We start from the raw sequence: 15,053 nt of genomic DNA, 5'->3' as shown, positions 1-15,053 counted from the left end.
CTTGGGGGAGTCTTAACACTTATTATCAATAGGGAGTGGAGCATTTATTAATGGCTCCATTCAGGGCAGCCCCAGCTGAGAAGGAGAATGGGCAAGGAAGAGCTGTTAATTACTGTTTGTTCCTGCAAGCTACCCCCTACCCTCATCCCAGGGTGTTCAGAAAATGTAATTTTAAGGACCTACTGTGTGGAAAATTAAAGGAGAGAGACATATCCTCACCTCAGGAGGCTGACAATCTAGTGGGGAGGGCAAGACAGGAAAGGTCAAATAACAGTGTAAGGCTGTAGTATGAGAAAGCTGCTGAGATGCAAATGATTTTGAATAATTCAGTGGTGATTAATTGCCTCCTTCAACGATTCATATAGGCAAGTGAATTTAAAGAAAAATGAGACCGTTGGCAGCATAGTCAGTGAACACTTATGGATGAGCAGGGACCTTGGGTCCAGGGAGATGGGGCTGGAGAATGGAAGGTAGGTAGGTAGGGAAATGTCCATTCAGAGCACAGTGCACAGAGCAAGTTTGCTTGTGATTTGTTTTGAGATTTCTAATAAAGGATGAACTTGGGGAACCAAGTATCTTTCTGAACAAGATGAAAGATGAAGTTGCCCAGGCAGTTTTGTAGTTTGGGTTTTAGTTCTCCTTGTGAGAAACCTCTGAAATCCTTTAGTTCTTGACTCCAGTCCTCCTTATGAAGGTCTGGCTGCCCTAGAGGGTGAGGCCCAAGCTTGTACCGTGTAGCACAATTTCTGATCTGGGCCCCAGAAGCTGCGAGGAGGACCTCAGTCCTTGGTGGCAACAGAGGTCATTCGATTGTTCAGAGGAAAGAATACTAAGAAGCTGCTGGCTTTCAAATTGAGCTACTAGATCTACCTGGGCTGCAGCTATAGCAGCATCTGCTTTTGAGGCCCTAGCCTTGGGACGCACAAACGGCCTTCTGAGCGGGAAGGAGGTCGGAAACTGAGCGGTGTGATGTGGAAGTGGAAGGAGCAGAAATCAGACCCTCCTCCTTTGCATAAGCTTCCTCTTTTCCTGACTCTTACAAGAAAATTTTCAGAGTAAACGAGGCCGGGAGGGGCATTCCCTCAGAGCTCACTAGTTTGGACTAATCACTTACTCCACCGAGGGTGTTGTTCCTTTGTAGATGCCTCTAAGTAAGATTAACAAAGTTATCAGACCCCTGCAGTTGTTCAGTATTTTTTTTAATGTCTTGGGTATTATTGTCCAGTGCTTAATATTTCTACCAGTAGTCCTGGATTGCAGGTAAAAATAACATCTTCCATGGTTTCATGTCAAAAGACGATTGGTTTCCCATAACGTTCAGTTTTCTTGAAGTAACACATCTGCCCCATGTAGTTAGCCTTGCTTAAAATAGATAATAGTATGCCAGATTTCAAATAAGTAGAAACAGTTTCTGATAGGTGTCGCTAGCACCCTCAATCTAGTTTCAGTTAGGGTAAAATTTTGAGATCTGCAGGTAAAGTAAGTGTGTGTATGGGTGCGTATACGTTCTTTCTGAAAAAGCGTGATTGCCATCTTTTAAGAAATGCTTCCCTTTTTAAAGGCATATAACCTGAGGTCAACTTTACAAATGAATGACATTAAAAAACTTCAGAGTACACATATGTGATATCCATATGTGCCCCCAATGGTCTCCATGTCTGTGGTGCTGTGTGTTCAGGTGTTCGATTTAATCTCAGACCATGTCTCTCTTCAGGAGTTAAAATTTTGCTTGAATTCGGTAGTCTTAGAGCCCCTGGTAGTAAAGAGCTATAAACGTAACTCCGTATTGCTGCTGGTGATCAGGCAAGAAGCATGTAGTGAGAACTTAGCATGTGCCAAATCCCAGGATGAGCCCTGGGAAGGCAGCGCTGATAAGACACAGGGCCTGACCTTAGGGTGCAACAACGTAGTGCGGAGACTGATGGGCGGGGAGCCGTTGCCGTGGGAGCCCTGAGGAGGTGCACCTGGCTGGACTGAGAGCTTGAGGAAGGTTTCCAGAGGAGGGAAGTGCTGAGTACCACCTATGTGATGGCGAGCAGGGCAGGAAAAGTGCAAGAGACTGACTTAGAAACCTCCAAATCTTCTGTCTGAATCTTTGTTGGTGAGATTCTTTTGACATGTGTTTTTTTAATAGTATCACACAACCTGTTCATACAATGACTTCCAAATAAATAGTCCCTTATTCCCCTTTAAGGCTTTCAGCAGGGAGTTGACATGATCACATTTGCACTGCAACATCAAGAGGTATCTCTGCCTAAACAAAGTAGGTGCCACACAAAGAAAATGTTCTCTCTCTAGTTCTTGCCGCCTCGAACCTTGAAATCTCTGACAGATTTGTGTGGGACATGTGTTGACAGAACGTCCAGACCCAGGTATTCCCTTATGTAACATACACCCAGGCATTATATAGATACTATAGATACAGTACACTCTTGGACCAGGGCAACCTAGGTCCCTACCCTGGACCCTACACTTTAGAGGGCCATAAGAGCAGGATTTTGATTTCAGGCTTCCAAAGATATGTAACCACCCACTGTCCACATCCCCACTCCTGCTCAGGATTCCTGGGACCCTGGAATTCCTTACTTAATTACCTAAGTCTGTGCAGGCCTTTTTCCTATCTGTCCTCCTGGAGACCAATCATATCACAAGTGTATACCCCTAGGGCCAAGAGAAGGCTAAAGGGTAGCTGTCAAAAGAATCTGGAGGTGTGGGTTGGGATTTCAACTCTAATGCCTGGGAGACCTCCAGGAGATTCCTGGTAACGCAGGACCCAGAGCTAAGAGGAGGAACCATAGACCAGTGCTCTAACCCCAGCCTTCTCAAACATTGGAGATGTCTGTCCATATGTAGCATTTTAGGAGAAGAAAGTACATGTACGTGGATTAAAGAACAAGGAGAAAAATTACAGGAGTTTGAAGGAAAGCATTTTTTAAAACATAAATTCTACTTTATTATAACATAGCCTATACCTAATTTTCTATAAAAAGCAATAATTTTTAGTAAGAGTAAGGACAGAGTTGTCTCCATTTAAATGCCTATCTCTTAACTATGTAATGTCTTTGTTTATGGATGGATCCCAGCTTGATCAGGTTCCAGGAGAGACAAGTATTGATTATGCTTAAATGTATAATTTGCATAATCACAAGTAGAGAAACCCAGGAAGGAAAGCTGTTCGTAAGAGAAACAAGAGTTTTGTCATTTCACTTTTGGAAAGTTTGCCCTTTAAATCTCAAGCACTCTGGGGGTAGTTTCAGAGGTCAGAAGCACGAGCAACTTTGGGCTGGTTTCATGATACATATATGTGGCCTAAAGGTTTTCAGCTATTCTTGCCCAGGCATGGAATCTCGGGCTTGCCAAGGATGTACACACTTCCTTCCCAAGCAACCTGTGGTTCCCTTGATCTTCAGATATAGAGGCAGGAGGGATTCCAGGCCATGTCTTCAGCAGCCCCTGGAGCTGGCGTGAGTTGGCCCAGGCTGCCCTGGTGCAGGACAGGTTAGGGGAGAAGAGCTCAGGCCTAGCTCCTAGCTGCAGGCCTAGCTGCAGGGAGAGGTAGGCCTGCCACTCCCTGCTGGAGCGGCAGGCTTAGCTGACTCAGGGCAGCCTGCAGAGACGGCAGCTGTTTCCTCATCCCTAGTGAGCCAACCCCAGACAGGCAGTGTGGCCCCTGACACAGATGAAGTAGGACACCAAGAGTCCCAGTGGTTCCTTGGCATGCTGTCAAATGACCCCCAAAACTCTATCTGAATCGAGCCTCATCTTAGCCCCAGTCTGAGAGGCAAGTTTCTTTGCCTTGGGGATTAGCAATGTGAATGAGAGAATCACTGGTTTACTGCATATCTGCTGATTCTCCATTTTTGCCCTTAAGGAATGCAGATTCCTGGAGAGGTATTAGCCTGATTAAATCAGAATCTCAGGGGGCAAGGCCCCAGCACCTGCATTTATAAGCCACCAGATGATTTTTTTTTCACCAGATGATTTTTAGGCACATTTAAGTTTGAGAAAATTGATAGACACTATTTCCAGAACACCTGTTCATGATTGGCTGATCATATCCTAGTAACAACAGTAGTAACGCTGCCACTGATGTAATGCTGAGTGCCAGGCAGTAGCCTAAACGCTCTACATAAAGTAACTCGTCCATTTCCACACCTACCTAGGGAGGTAGGAACTACTGTTATCCCCATTTCACAGAAGAAGAAACCGAAGAGCTTATTAAAAATACAGGATCCTAGGCCCAGCCGCGGAGAATCTGATTCAGAACCTCTGGAACAGGGCCTAGCAATCTTTATTTAGCACATTCCCAGGTATCGCCTTAGGTATTGTGACTGAAGGAGAATTCTTACGGGCTTATTCAAACATTTCAGTGTCTCCTTTTCTAGGAGCCTAGGGATTGACAGAGTAGACAAGGTCCATGCCTTCTGGGAGCTAAGCATGGCCCGGGAGTTAAATGCATATAAAAATCCAGGAGCATGGTGGCATCATAAACAGGATGAGCACCATTTGCTATGCTCGTAGCAATTATCTTTTGGAAAGAAAATAATAAAGAACTAAAACCTTTGTAGAAAGCATCAGTCCACTTAATACTGTATGTGTCTAAGGCCATTTACAAGGTGGAAGCTAGAAGAAACTTTTTGAAATGTTAACAGTTGAGAAAAAGAAAAAGCTAGAAGAAAATTTTTGAAATGTTAAGTTGTTATCTTTACACGGTGAGAAGATGAATAATTGTTTACACCCTAGGCTTTGGCATTTTCTAAATGCTATACAATTACTATGGATTTCTTTGAAATTAATAAAAAAATTTTAAACAAGTGCTTTCATATTTAATATCTGATTTCACCTCAACATGTCTCATAAGGCAATTAGGTGAGGGATATTCATATCCCCAATTTGGAGGCAAGGATGCTAAGAATTAAAGGAATTAGCTAACTTCTGGAATGATCCACCGCTGTAATGATAGAGTTCAGACCACAATCTAAACTGTTGACTTCTGACCCCAGGATTTTATAGTTAGATCTCGCTGGGCTCCCTGTTGATACAAGCCTATGTGTACAACTATTGAGGCCAGTTCGGGGTGATAGTCAAAATATTTAGCAACTGGTCCAATAAGAGCACCAGCCAACAAGGTTTGTCAACCAGGTTTGGCGCTGCCTGGTCAGGAGAGACAGAGGCCAGGCCAGTGCCCACCAGCTGAGAGTGTACTCACCTGCACTTGACTAAACTTTTTTTTTTTTAATTTATTTTATTTTATTTTATTTGCGGTGCACGGGCCTCTCACTGTTGGGGCCTCTCCTGTTGCGGAGCAAAGGCTCCAGACGCGCAGGCTCAGTGGCCACGGCTCACGGGCCCAGCCGCTCCACGGCATGTGGGATCTTCCCGGACCAGGGAACGAACCCGTGTTCCCTGCATCGGCAGGCAGACTCTCAACCACTGCGCCACCAGGGAAGCCCTGACTAAACTTTTTGAATGGTGCTTTAGGCATCTCTTTTTTCTCTTAATAACTGCATTATTAAAAACAATTTATGTAAGGCTTGGCACAATAATCAGTAACCATGAGAAACAACACACAAAGTTTTCCTGGGTCCACGTTTCTTCCAAACTGCAAACTTGCCTGAGGCCTGGTGCGTTGCAGTCACTCAAACCTAACAGCAGGATGTTGGTGAGAGGGCACAGATGATCCACTTTGACAAAAATACGAGTTTTGTTTTCAATATTTTAATTCAGAAATTGTCTCCCACTGTCTTTGGTGGACTGACAGATACATTTGAAGGGAATTTCATAAAAAAATACTATTTTTCTCACAACTTGATCCGAATTGTTATAATTAATGGCTTAAAAATATTTGTAGGGAAGACACCTCTTTTGAAGAGTATCAACTTCAAGGATTAGCCACTCATCCTGTAAATGTTCAGTGATTTCTTATCAAAATCTGGCATGTACAAGTGGCAAGTACTCCCCACCCAAGAAACCTCCCCCAGAACTGTGGATGTCTCCTTATGCTAACATCACTGTATGGGGCCAAAATCGTGGAGGCAGTTTCATACCCGTGTGGTAATTGGGCACAAAAACCATGACTCTGTTCTGGCAGGAAACACTGTCAATCTTAGTAATGGAAATAATCTTGGACAGTGAAATAATTGACTGTATACAGTGTAAAATACCCTCAAACTATTTGCAGATTTCATCAAAAGACCAAATGTTTTTTACTTAAGACCAGGAACATGGCAGGAAAGGAAATTAGAGGAAGGAAGCATCCGTCCCTTTTTCAGTCTCTGTAATTTCTATAAAGATTTGCACTTTGATTATGCTTAGTAGCACCATATGCTGGAGTGGGACTCAAGATCAAAGGTTCCAGCCACAGCACTGGAGCCTTGCTGTAGGCAGGATCAAACATTACTGTTGGTAGAATGCTAATGTATCTGTAAGGACACTCCTTCAGCTTCTATGCATCCCTATTTAATTTCCAAAATGTAATTGGTATACCTCAAACTTGAATGCTTTTTTTATTGTCTGCTGTGATACATTGTACGTTGAAAAAAAAGTGGTTGTTACCATTTAAAGATATTTAGAACTAAAGAATTTTCAAAAGCTTAATGTAAATTGTCAAGTTTTATAGTGTGTATGACTTTAAAAACTGGGGGGAGTGAAGGATGGCTGAACCCTACTTTGCTTTGGTTGATGAGAGAACAGTACTTTTTTTTTCCATTCTCCTTTTCTCTGCAATCAAAATTTTCTGCGATGAACACTTTATTAAAATAAATTTATTCATTTAGTTTTTGGCTGCGTTGGGTCGGGTCTTCATTGCTGCGCATGGGCTTTCTCTAGTTGCAGTGAGCGGGGGCTACTCTTCGTTGCGGTGCACGGCCTTCTTACTGTGGTGGATTCTCTTGTTGCAGAGCACGGGCTCCAGGCGCACAGGCTTCAGTAGTTGTGGCACTCGGGCTCTAGAGCGCAGGCTCAGTAGTTGTGGCGCATGGGCTTAGTTGCAGCGTGGTACATGGGATCTTCCTGGACCAGGGCTCGAACTCGTGTTCCCTGCATTGGCATGTGGATTCTTAACCACTGTGCAACCAGGGAAGTCCCTGAACATTTGTTTTTGCAGTTAAAAATCTTTGGTAAAAACGTACATGATACCATTTTCACTTTTGCTTTCTCCATTGCCCTGCCATGTCTTCCTTCCCTTGCTACAAATTGCTTTTCTTATAAACCTTTTAAAAAAATCAGTCTTAATAACGTACATCATCTTGGATACAAACAATTTACTATATGCAGTGTAAAAACCCCCAAAGCATTTGCAGTTGTCATCAAAAAGCCAAACATTTGTCATAAACTGCCCATGTGATACCTATGGGGTAATCAGAAGATGGAGTCCACTTGCTGGGTCTCTGACCTTGAACTGTGTCACAGTCTCTCTGATCAGTGGTTCATTTTCTCATGTATAAAGAGGGACAAATAATACTTGCCCAATATATGAGTTTTGGGAAATATATGTGAAAGCTCTTACAAACTATAAGTGTTAGGAAAATAGGATTGTTGCTAACATTTCAACTTCCTGTGTGCCTTCTCAATGAGAATCTGAGGTCCTCCAGGGCAAGACCTTAAGCCTTATGCACAGCTTTTTGTCATCCTCTGTAACACGCAAGAATATCTTTCTTAAATTGTAGGTCTTTAATAAGTGTTAGGCTGAGCAGAAAGGCAAAGAGGAGGGAGGCACATTCTCAGGTGACTGTTTCTTCTCCCTTTCCTTGTAGGTTCTGTTTCCATTTTTTCATTGTTCCTTTGCTCTACTCCAGGCTGCTCAGGCCCAGGGCACAAAGTCTTCAGCACACAGGTTCTCTCCAGAGAGCTCTACAAACAGGCCTAGATTCTGAGCCAGCTCTGTGATCATTTAGTTCACCAAGTGAATCATTTGGCCGCTCTGGTCATCGTGCTCTATGAAATGGCTGTAATACATCGTTGTTTGCCCGGAGGATTCTTATCACCAGTAACAGCCCTTGTGAAGTTAAAAAATTATAAGGGCAAAAAGGATGAGCTTCTGTGGTCCGGATGGGTCATATACCGGGTCTTGGTCTTGGAGAGTCACAGTGTACAAGAGCATGTTCAAGGCTTGGGGAAAAAAATCCCGCAGAAAACAAAAGAAAAAAGAAATGGGAGGTGGCAGGTAGGACCATGAATCTAGTCTGAGACACACTGAATTAAAATGATCACTAAGATCCCTTCCAGCTTTAAACATTAAAGAATCCATTGCATTTCTTCCGTGGAACATTATTCAGTATCACTAGAGTTTGTTAATGATAAAGTTCTTCAAATGTGGTGTTTTATTTGTGCTTGACTGATCTCAACAACTCACAGTATCCGATTGGTTTAATATCAATTCACAATGAGCAGGAAGATATATACTGAAGTTGTCTCCAGTCTCTCATCCTCCTGCAAAACTTGTTTTCTTTGCCCCCAGGTTGTCAAACTAGCAAATTATTAGACTCCTCTTTCTAACAGCTTACAGGTGTTAGAGTCCCATAGTGGTAAGTGCCATTCGTCGTATTGATGATTCTGGGCTAAGTAATTGTTGATGCTTCAAAATTATTTAGCCACTGTACTGGCACTGGTGGGGTGTTTCCTGGGAACCCAGCCATTTGGGAAAAACTCCCAATAGTGAAACCCTCAGGGTAATTACTCTAGTCTCCTGTGGGTGTAAGAACGCTATTGATAATCAGTGCATGACTCTCATGATTTTTAGAGGTGACAGATTATAAGTACCAGTTTAACTAATCCAGAGTGATTTTCCATCCGAGACAGGGGGCTACAAACACCTGCCAGAAAAATAAACAAAAACGACTAGCATTTACAGAGTGTTTGTCATGTGCCAGGCATGGTTCTAAGCCCTCCACAGGCTTTAAATCATTTAATCCTTCAATAACACCATGAGGAAAGTACAGTCATTACCTTCATTTTATAGACAATGTAATGGAAGCAAGAAGAGGTTAAATAACTGGCACAAGGTCGCACAGCTAGTAAGTGACAGAGCTGAGACTTGAACTCACATTTTATGAAAATTGTCATTCACACTTTTCACATGAATCCTTGGTCACAGTGTCCTTGTCATCACTAGAGTCATTTTTCAGATACACAGCATTTTCCAGAATGTCATCTGCCATTTCATCCACGTTGTTTGAACTATAGGATTTTTTAATATGATTCTGTCAGTGGAAATTTTCCAAGCCACCAATACTTATTCACATATAATTAGGTCACATGTTTTCTTTACTCCTACTATAGGTATACAGCCATGATCTCCAAAATACTACCACTTAATGATATTGTTTCCTCCCCCATCACTATACTTATTTTTCAATGAAGAACAGCCTTTTGTTATTACAGAAGCAGTATATATGCATTGTAGAAAACCAGAAAATACAGAGGGCAACAATAAGAAGATAAATATATATCATGTTCCCACTGTGGTAGGCTGGATAATGGCCCTTCAAAGATATCTATGTCCTGATCCCCAGAACTTGTGAACATGTTAAGCTACATGGCAAAGGGGAAGTAAGGTTGCAGGTGGAATTAAGGTTGCTAATCAACTGACCTTGAGATGGGAGGGTATCCTGGATTACCTTCATGGAAACCGATTATCACAAAGGTCCTAAAAAGTGGAAGAGGGATGCAGAAGAGAAGTTCAGGGCGATGCAATACGAGAAGGACTTGACCTGCTGTTGCTGGCTTTGAAGATGAAGGAAGGACCATGAGCCAGGGAATGTGGGCAGCCTCTAGAACCTGGAAAAAGCAAGGAAATGGATTCTCCCCTAGAGCCTCCAGAAAGGAATGCAGCCCTGCCAACACCCTGATTTAGCTCAGTGAGACCACGTTGGACTTCTAACTTACCGAAGAAATTTAATCCACCAAATTTTTTGGTAATTCGTGTGCAACAATGGAAAACTAATACACCCACCAACCAGAAACTGTTAAGTGTTAATATTTTATTATATATATTTCTAGATATTTTTATACACACATATGTATTTTTTTTAATTTTTATTTTTTTGTTGTTGTTTATTTATTTATTTATTGGCCATGCCATGCAGCTTGTGGGATCTTTTTTTTTTTTTTTTTTTTTTTTGTGGTACGCGGGCCTCTCACTGTTGTGGCCTCTCCCGTTGCGGAGCACAGGCTCCGGACGCGCAGGCTCAGCGGCCATGGCTCACGGGCCCAGCCGCTCCGCGGCATGTGGGATCTTCCCAGACCGGGGCACGAACCCGTGTCCCCTGCATCGGCAGGCGGACTCCCAACCACTGCGCCACCAGGGAAGCCCCATATGTATTTTTTAACTAAAACAAGATCATGATGCTGTAAAGAGTTTGTTTTCCTTTAATAATAATCTCTCTCTTTCCCTGTCAATAAATTTTCATAGCATCTAATACTGCAATCATATTGAAATTACCCTAATTGTTCCCCAGCTATTCCCCCAAAGCTGGTTTGTCCAAATCAGGATTTAGGTCTGGGCCATGCATTTTTTTTTTTTTTGGGCCATGCATTTTTAATGGTTTTATGTCCCTTAGGTATTTTTAATCTAAAACAGTCAGTTTTTTCATCTACTAATTTTCCTTCTCAATGTTTGTCTGATCGCTTCCTCATGTGGTCACTTAGCTTGCTCCTCTGTCCCCTGTATTTCCTATAAATTGGAAGTTACATCAGAGAGCTTGGTCGATTCACGTTAATAAATTTTGTCTAGAATACATTTTGGGTGCTGTTGTGGGTTTCATATGGCACTCCATCAGGAGGTACACGCCATCTGGTTTCCACCATTAGATATCGAAACTCAGACTGTCCTCTGGTTATGGGATGGCAGCCCGAGCTTGCTGCTCTAGAGGGATGTTATTCCCTTGTAATCAGAAAGTATTCTGTGTGGATTTACTTTAATGCCATACAGATGTGCAGTTTCCCCTCAACTACGCACCTACTGGCCAGCTCCATCGGACAGCCCTTGCCTGAATGACTGTTCATGAGAAATCACAAAATGGTGATTTTTCTAATGCTATCATTTTTTTCTACATTAATTAGCTGCCATTTCTTAGTGAAGAGACTCTTTCCCTAATCAACTAGGTCTGTTTGGTTACCCTGACAAACATTTTGGATTGGGGAAGCATTTTGGACTGCTTCTTCCTTTAGTCATCAATTCTCAAAGGGAGGAATTTAACAACAACCTCAATGATGACAACTAATATTTTTCTGCCTCTTTTCGAGTATCATTATGAGCTCACAGATTTTCACAACATCAGGGTATTCCTTTCTAGAATCCTCCTGCGTGATCATGTTACCAATTTGATGTATGTTTAGGTTTTTCAATTCTAGGATTTTTTTTTTAGTTGTAATTTTTTAACAGGTAATGCATTTATGTAATTCAATATCAAAATTATATGGAAAAATATTCCCAAAGAATTCTTATTTCTACCCCTGCTCCCTTCCCTCCTATATAACAATATTTTATTAGTTTCTTATTTATATGTCCAGTGTAGTGGGGTTTTTTTGCATATATAAGTGTGTGTGTGTGTGTGTGTGTGTGTGTGTGTGTGTGTGTGTGTGTGTGGTGTAGATATACAGCCTTACTTTAACCCCTCTCCAATTCGTATATATACCCCTTTCTTTTTTTCTTCCACTTAATGGTATATTTTGGAGATCTCTCTATATCAGTACACAGAAGCCTTTCTCATTCTCTTTAGAACTTCTTAGAACTTCATTGTGTGACGTCCTGCAGTTTATTCAACCGGTTGCCTGTTGTTGAACTCTTGCATTCTTTCTAACCTTATATTATTGCAAAAAAATGCTTCAGTGAATAAACGTGTACATTTATTATCTTGTACTTGAGCAGATATAAAGGTAATAGATTCCTAGACTTTGCATTGCTGGGCCAACGGGTTATTATATCAGTAATTTTCTTTGTGTTTCTAGATTATCCTGCAAGGACTCAATACTTTTAACTACTATGCTAAATTGCTTCTTGAAGGTCTTGGTGTCATCACACAGATGAGTGCATTAAAAAAAAAAAATGGAGCCTTAAAAACATATTAACAACACTAAGGTGAGACCATGTAGCAACTATCTATAGAACTCTTGTACAATGCTGGGAGGAGCATAAAATGATACAATCATTCTAGGGGACGGTTTGGCAATTTCTATATTAAGTTAAACATGCGTCTATCCCATAGCCAAGAAATATCACCTCTAGGTATTTACCCAAGAGAAATGAAAACATGTTTTGAAAAAAGAATTTAAGAAGTATATTCAGAGTAGCCTTATTTCTAATAAATCTAAACTGGAAACGACTCAAATGTCCATCAACAGTAAATGGATTAACAAATAGTGGTATATCTGTAGAATGTCACTCAACCATAAAAAGGAATGACATGTATTGATACATTAATAATGTGGATAAATCCCAAAATAATTATGCTGAGTAGAAGAAGCCAGACCAAAAAAGGACCGTGGGTTCCATTTATATGAAGTTCTAAAACAGATAATGCTAATTTATGGTGATTGAAATCAGAATGGTGGTGGCCTCTGTGAGTGCTGGGAATTGGCTAGATAGGATCAAGGTACTAGGGAACTTTCTGGGGTGATGGCAGTGTTCTATATTTTGATTAAGGTTGATTACGTGAGTGTAAACAATGATCAACAGTCATAACTGAATGCTTAATATCTTTGTAGTCGTTTTATTGTGTCATGTAAATTATGCCTTCAATTTTTAAAAATTTGGTCCTCAGCAAGACTCTTTAAGAAGGGACATAGCCTTCTTCCCTCATCACCCCAACCCTGTCTCCTCTCTTGTTCTGGATCTCTTAATACTCTTGACCTCTCTGACCCAGTCTTACATTTGACTAGCTTTTACTTTTATAGGCCCAAGTCTTAACTCCCCGAGTAGGTTGTAAGTATCCTAAAACAGAGTTAGGATCATGCCACCTCACCTCAATACCCTTTACAACAATGGTTGATAACCTAGGCTGCATATTATTAGAATCACCTGGTGTCTTAGCTCAGCCTGCCATAACAAAATACCAGGGGCTGTGTGGCATAAACAACAGAGATTTATTTTCTCACAGTTCTGGAGGCTGGAAGTTCAAGATCAGAATGCCAGCATAGTCAGGTTCTGGTGTGGCCTCTCTTCCTGGCTTTCAGATGGCTGCCTTCTCACTGTGTCTCACATGGCAGAGAGGGAGAGCAAGCTCTCTGGTGTCTCCTCTTATAAGGACACTAATGCCACCATGAAGGCCCCACCTCATCACTTCATCCAAACCCAATTACCTCCCAAAGGCCCCATCTCCAAATACTATCACATTGGGGGTTACAGCTTCAACATAGGAATTTGGGGGGGCCACATTCAGTGCATAGCACTTGGGAACATTAAAAAAAAAATTAGCAGTGCTTGAGTCTCATGCCCAGAGATCCTGATTCTCTTGATCTGAAGTGGGACCTGGACATCTGTATTTCTTTTAGATTCCCCCATAACATGCAGCTAGGGTTGAGGACTACTCTGTACCTTCCTGTTCAAGGTGAGGTCTGTGGACCAACAACATCAGCTTGTTAGAAATGCAGAATCTCTGGTCCCATCCCAGACTGGTGAACCCAAATTTGTATGGTAACAAAATCCCCAGCTGATTCCTTCGCACCATAAAACCTGAAAAATGCTGGTTTACGGCATCTTGCATAGACTCTCATATAAGTATAAGAATGCTTCATCAGTCAATTCCTGTTTAAATCCAAATAGATGAACATTTTGTCAGCAAACCAAATTTCAGCTTTTTTTCATCTTGGAAGCCTGGCAGGGTGCAGATCTTGTCTACAAATAATTGCACCTTAGTGTGAAGCTTTTATATATTGCCCGTATATCACTGTCTATTAACAAAAAAGCAGCAAATAGACCCAATGTTACAAACAAAATCCCAATGTTTTTGCAAATATTTATACTACCATCCCAGCAATTCTATCACAATGAATGATTACTTCCTTAGCTTCAGGTGAGCTTTAAAATTGACAATGAAACAGAATAAGGTACTTGTACTCCAACTGAAAGAGAAGTGGCATTTAGCACGGAGTCTGAATACTGTGTAACTAATAAATAATTCAGTAAACTAGGGAAAGAAAAAACATGCAAGCTTAAACAAACAGCAGAGCATTCCTAATGCTTAAAATATCCTTAAGGTTGGGAAATGAGAAGATTATTATATATGATGCTATTTTGTGGCACAGAGTGCTAGGTTTCAAAAGATTTGATTACAATAATTATGCTTAATACTAAAAATATAGAAAGGAATGCAGTCTTACCTGATGTTTCAGAAGGCACTTGAAGGTCTTGTCATCCATCAAGATCATCAATGTGGTCTTCAATATGAATGTGGCTCATGAAAGTACTGAATAAGAGATTCCAGGCTGACACACTAAAAATGATGAATTTCCACTTTCCCTTTTCAGAAGTATCTAATGGATAGTTCTTTATTTTTAAGAACTAGTAATATGAGAACCTTTGTGCTTAAAATATCCTCTGAATTCAGTATAAATGTGTTTTTAAACTCCAACCTCAAGGATAATTTCTGCTACTGCCGATTGGTCACCTCATTTTCCTTTCTGTTCGTAATTGATAACTTCCTCATTATTAATGACATAATTAACTGGTTTGCTAAATTATATCAAAATAACTTTCTGGTTTAGTTCATAGCACCCTTATGTTCTATCCAATAAACTAAAAAGAAAAAATGCTAATCTATGTTAAGTACACATACATGTATACACACCTACAAATTCACCTTTATTTATTTATTTAAAACCTTACATATTTTTCATTATTTTTTTTGGCAGTGCCACAGCTTGCGGGACCTTAGTTCCCTGACTAGGGATTGAACCTACGCGCCCTGCGGTGGAAGCGTGGAGTCTTAACCACTGGACCGCCAGGGAAGTCCCACAAACTCACCTTTAAAAGAAGGGAGCCTCAATAATGTCTTGTATTTAAATTCCATTTCCCAATGCTTACGGTTGACATTCATCTAATTAGTGATCTGATT

The sequence above is a fragment of the Lagenorhynchus albirostris genome, chromosome 8 (assembly GCF_949774975.1).
Source record: "Lagenorhynchus albirostris chromosome 8, mLagAlb1.1, whole genome shotgun sequence".
NCBI classification, from domain to species: domain Eukaryota; kingdom Metazoa; phylum Chordata; class Mammalia; order Artiodactyla; family Delphinidae; genus Lagenorhynchus; species Lagenorhynchus albirostris.
This window is presented reverse-complemented; position numbering follows the sequence as displayed.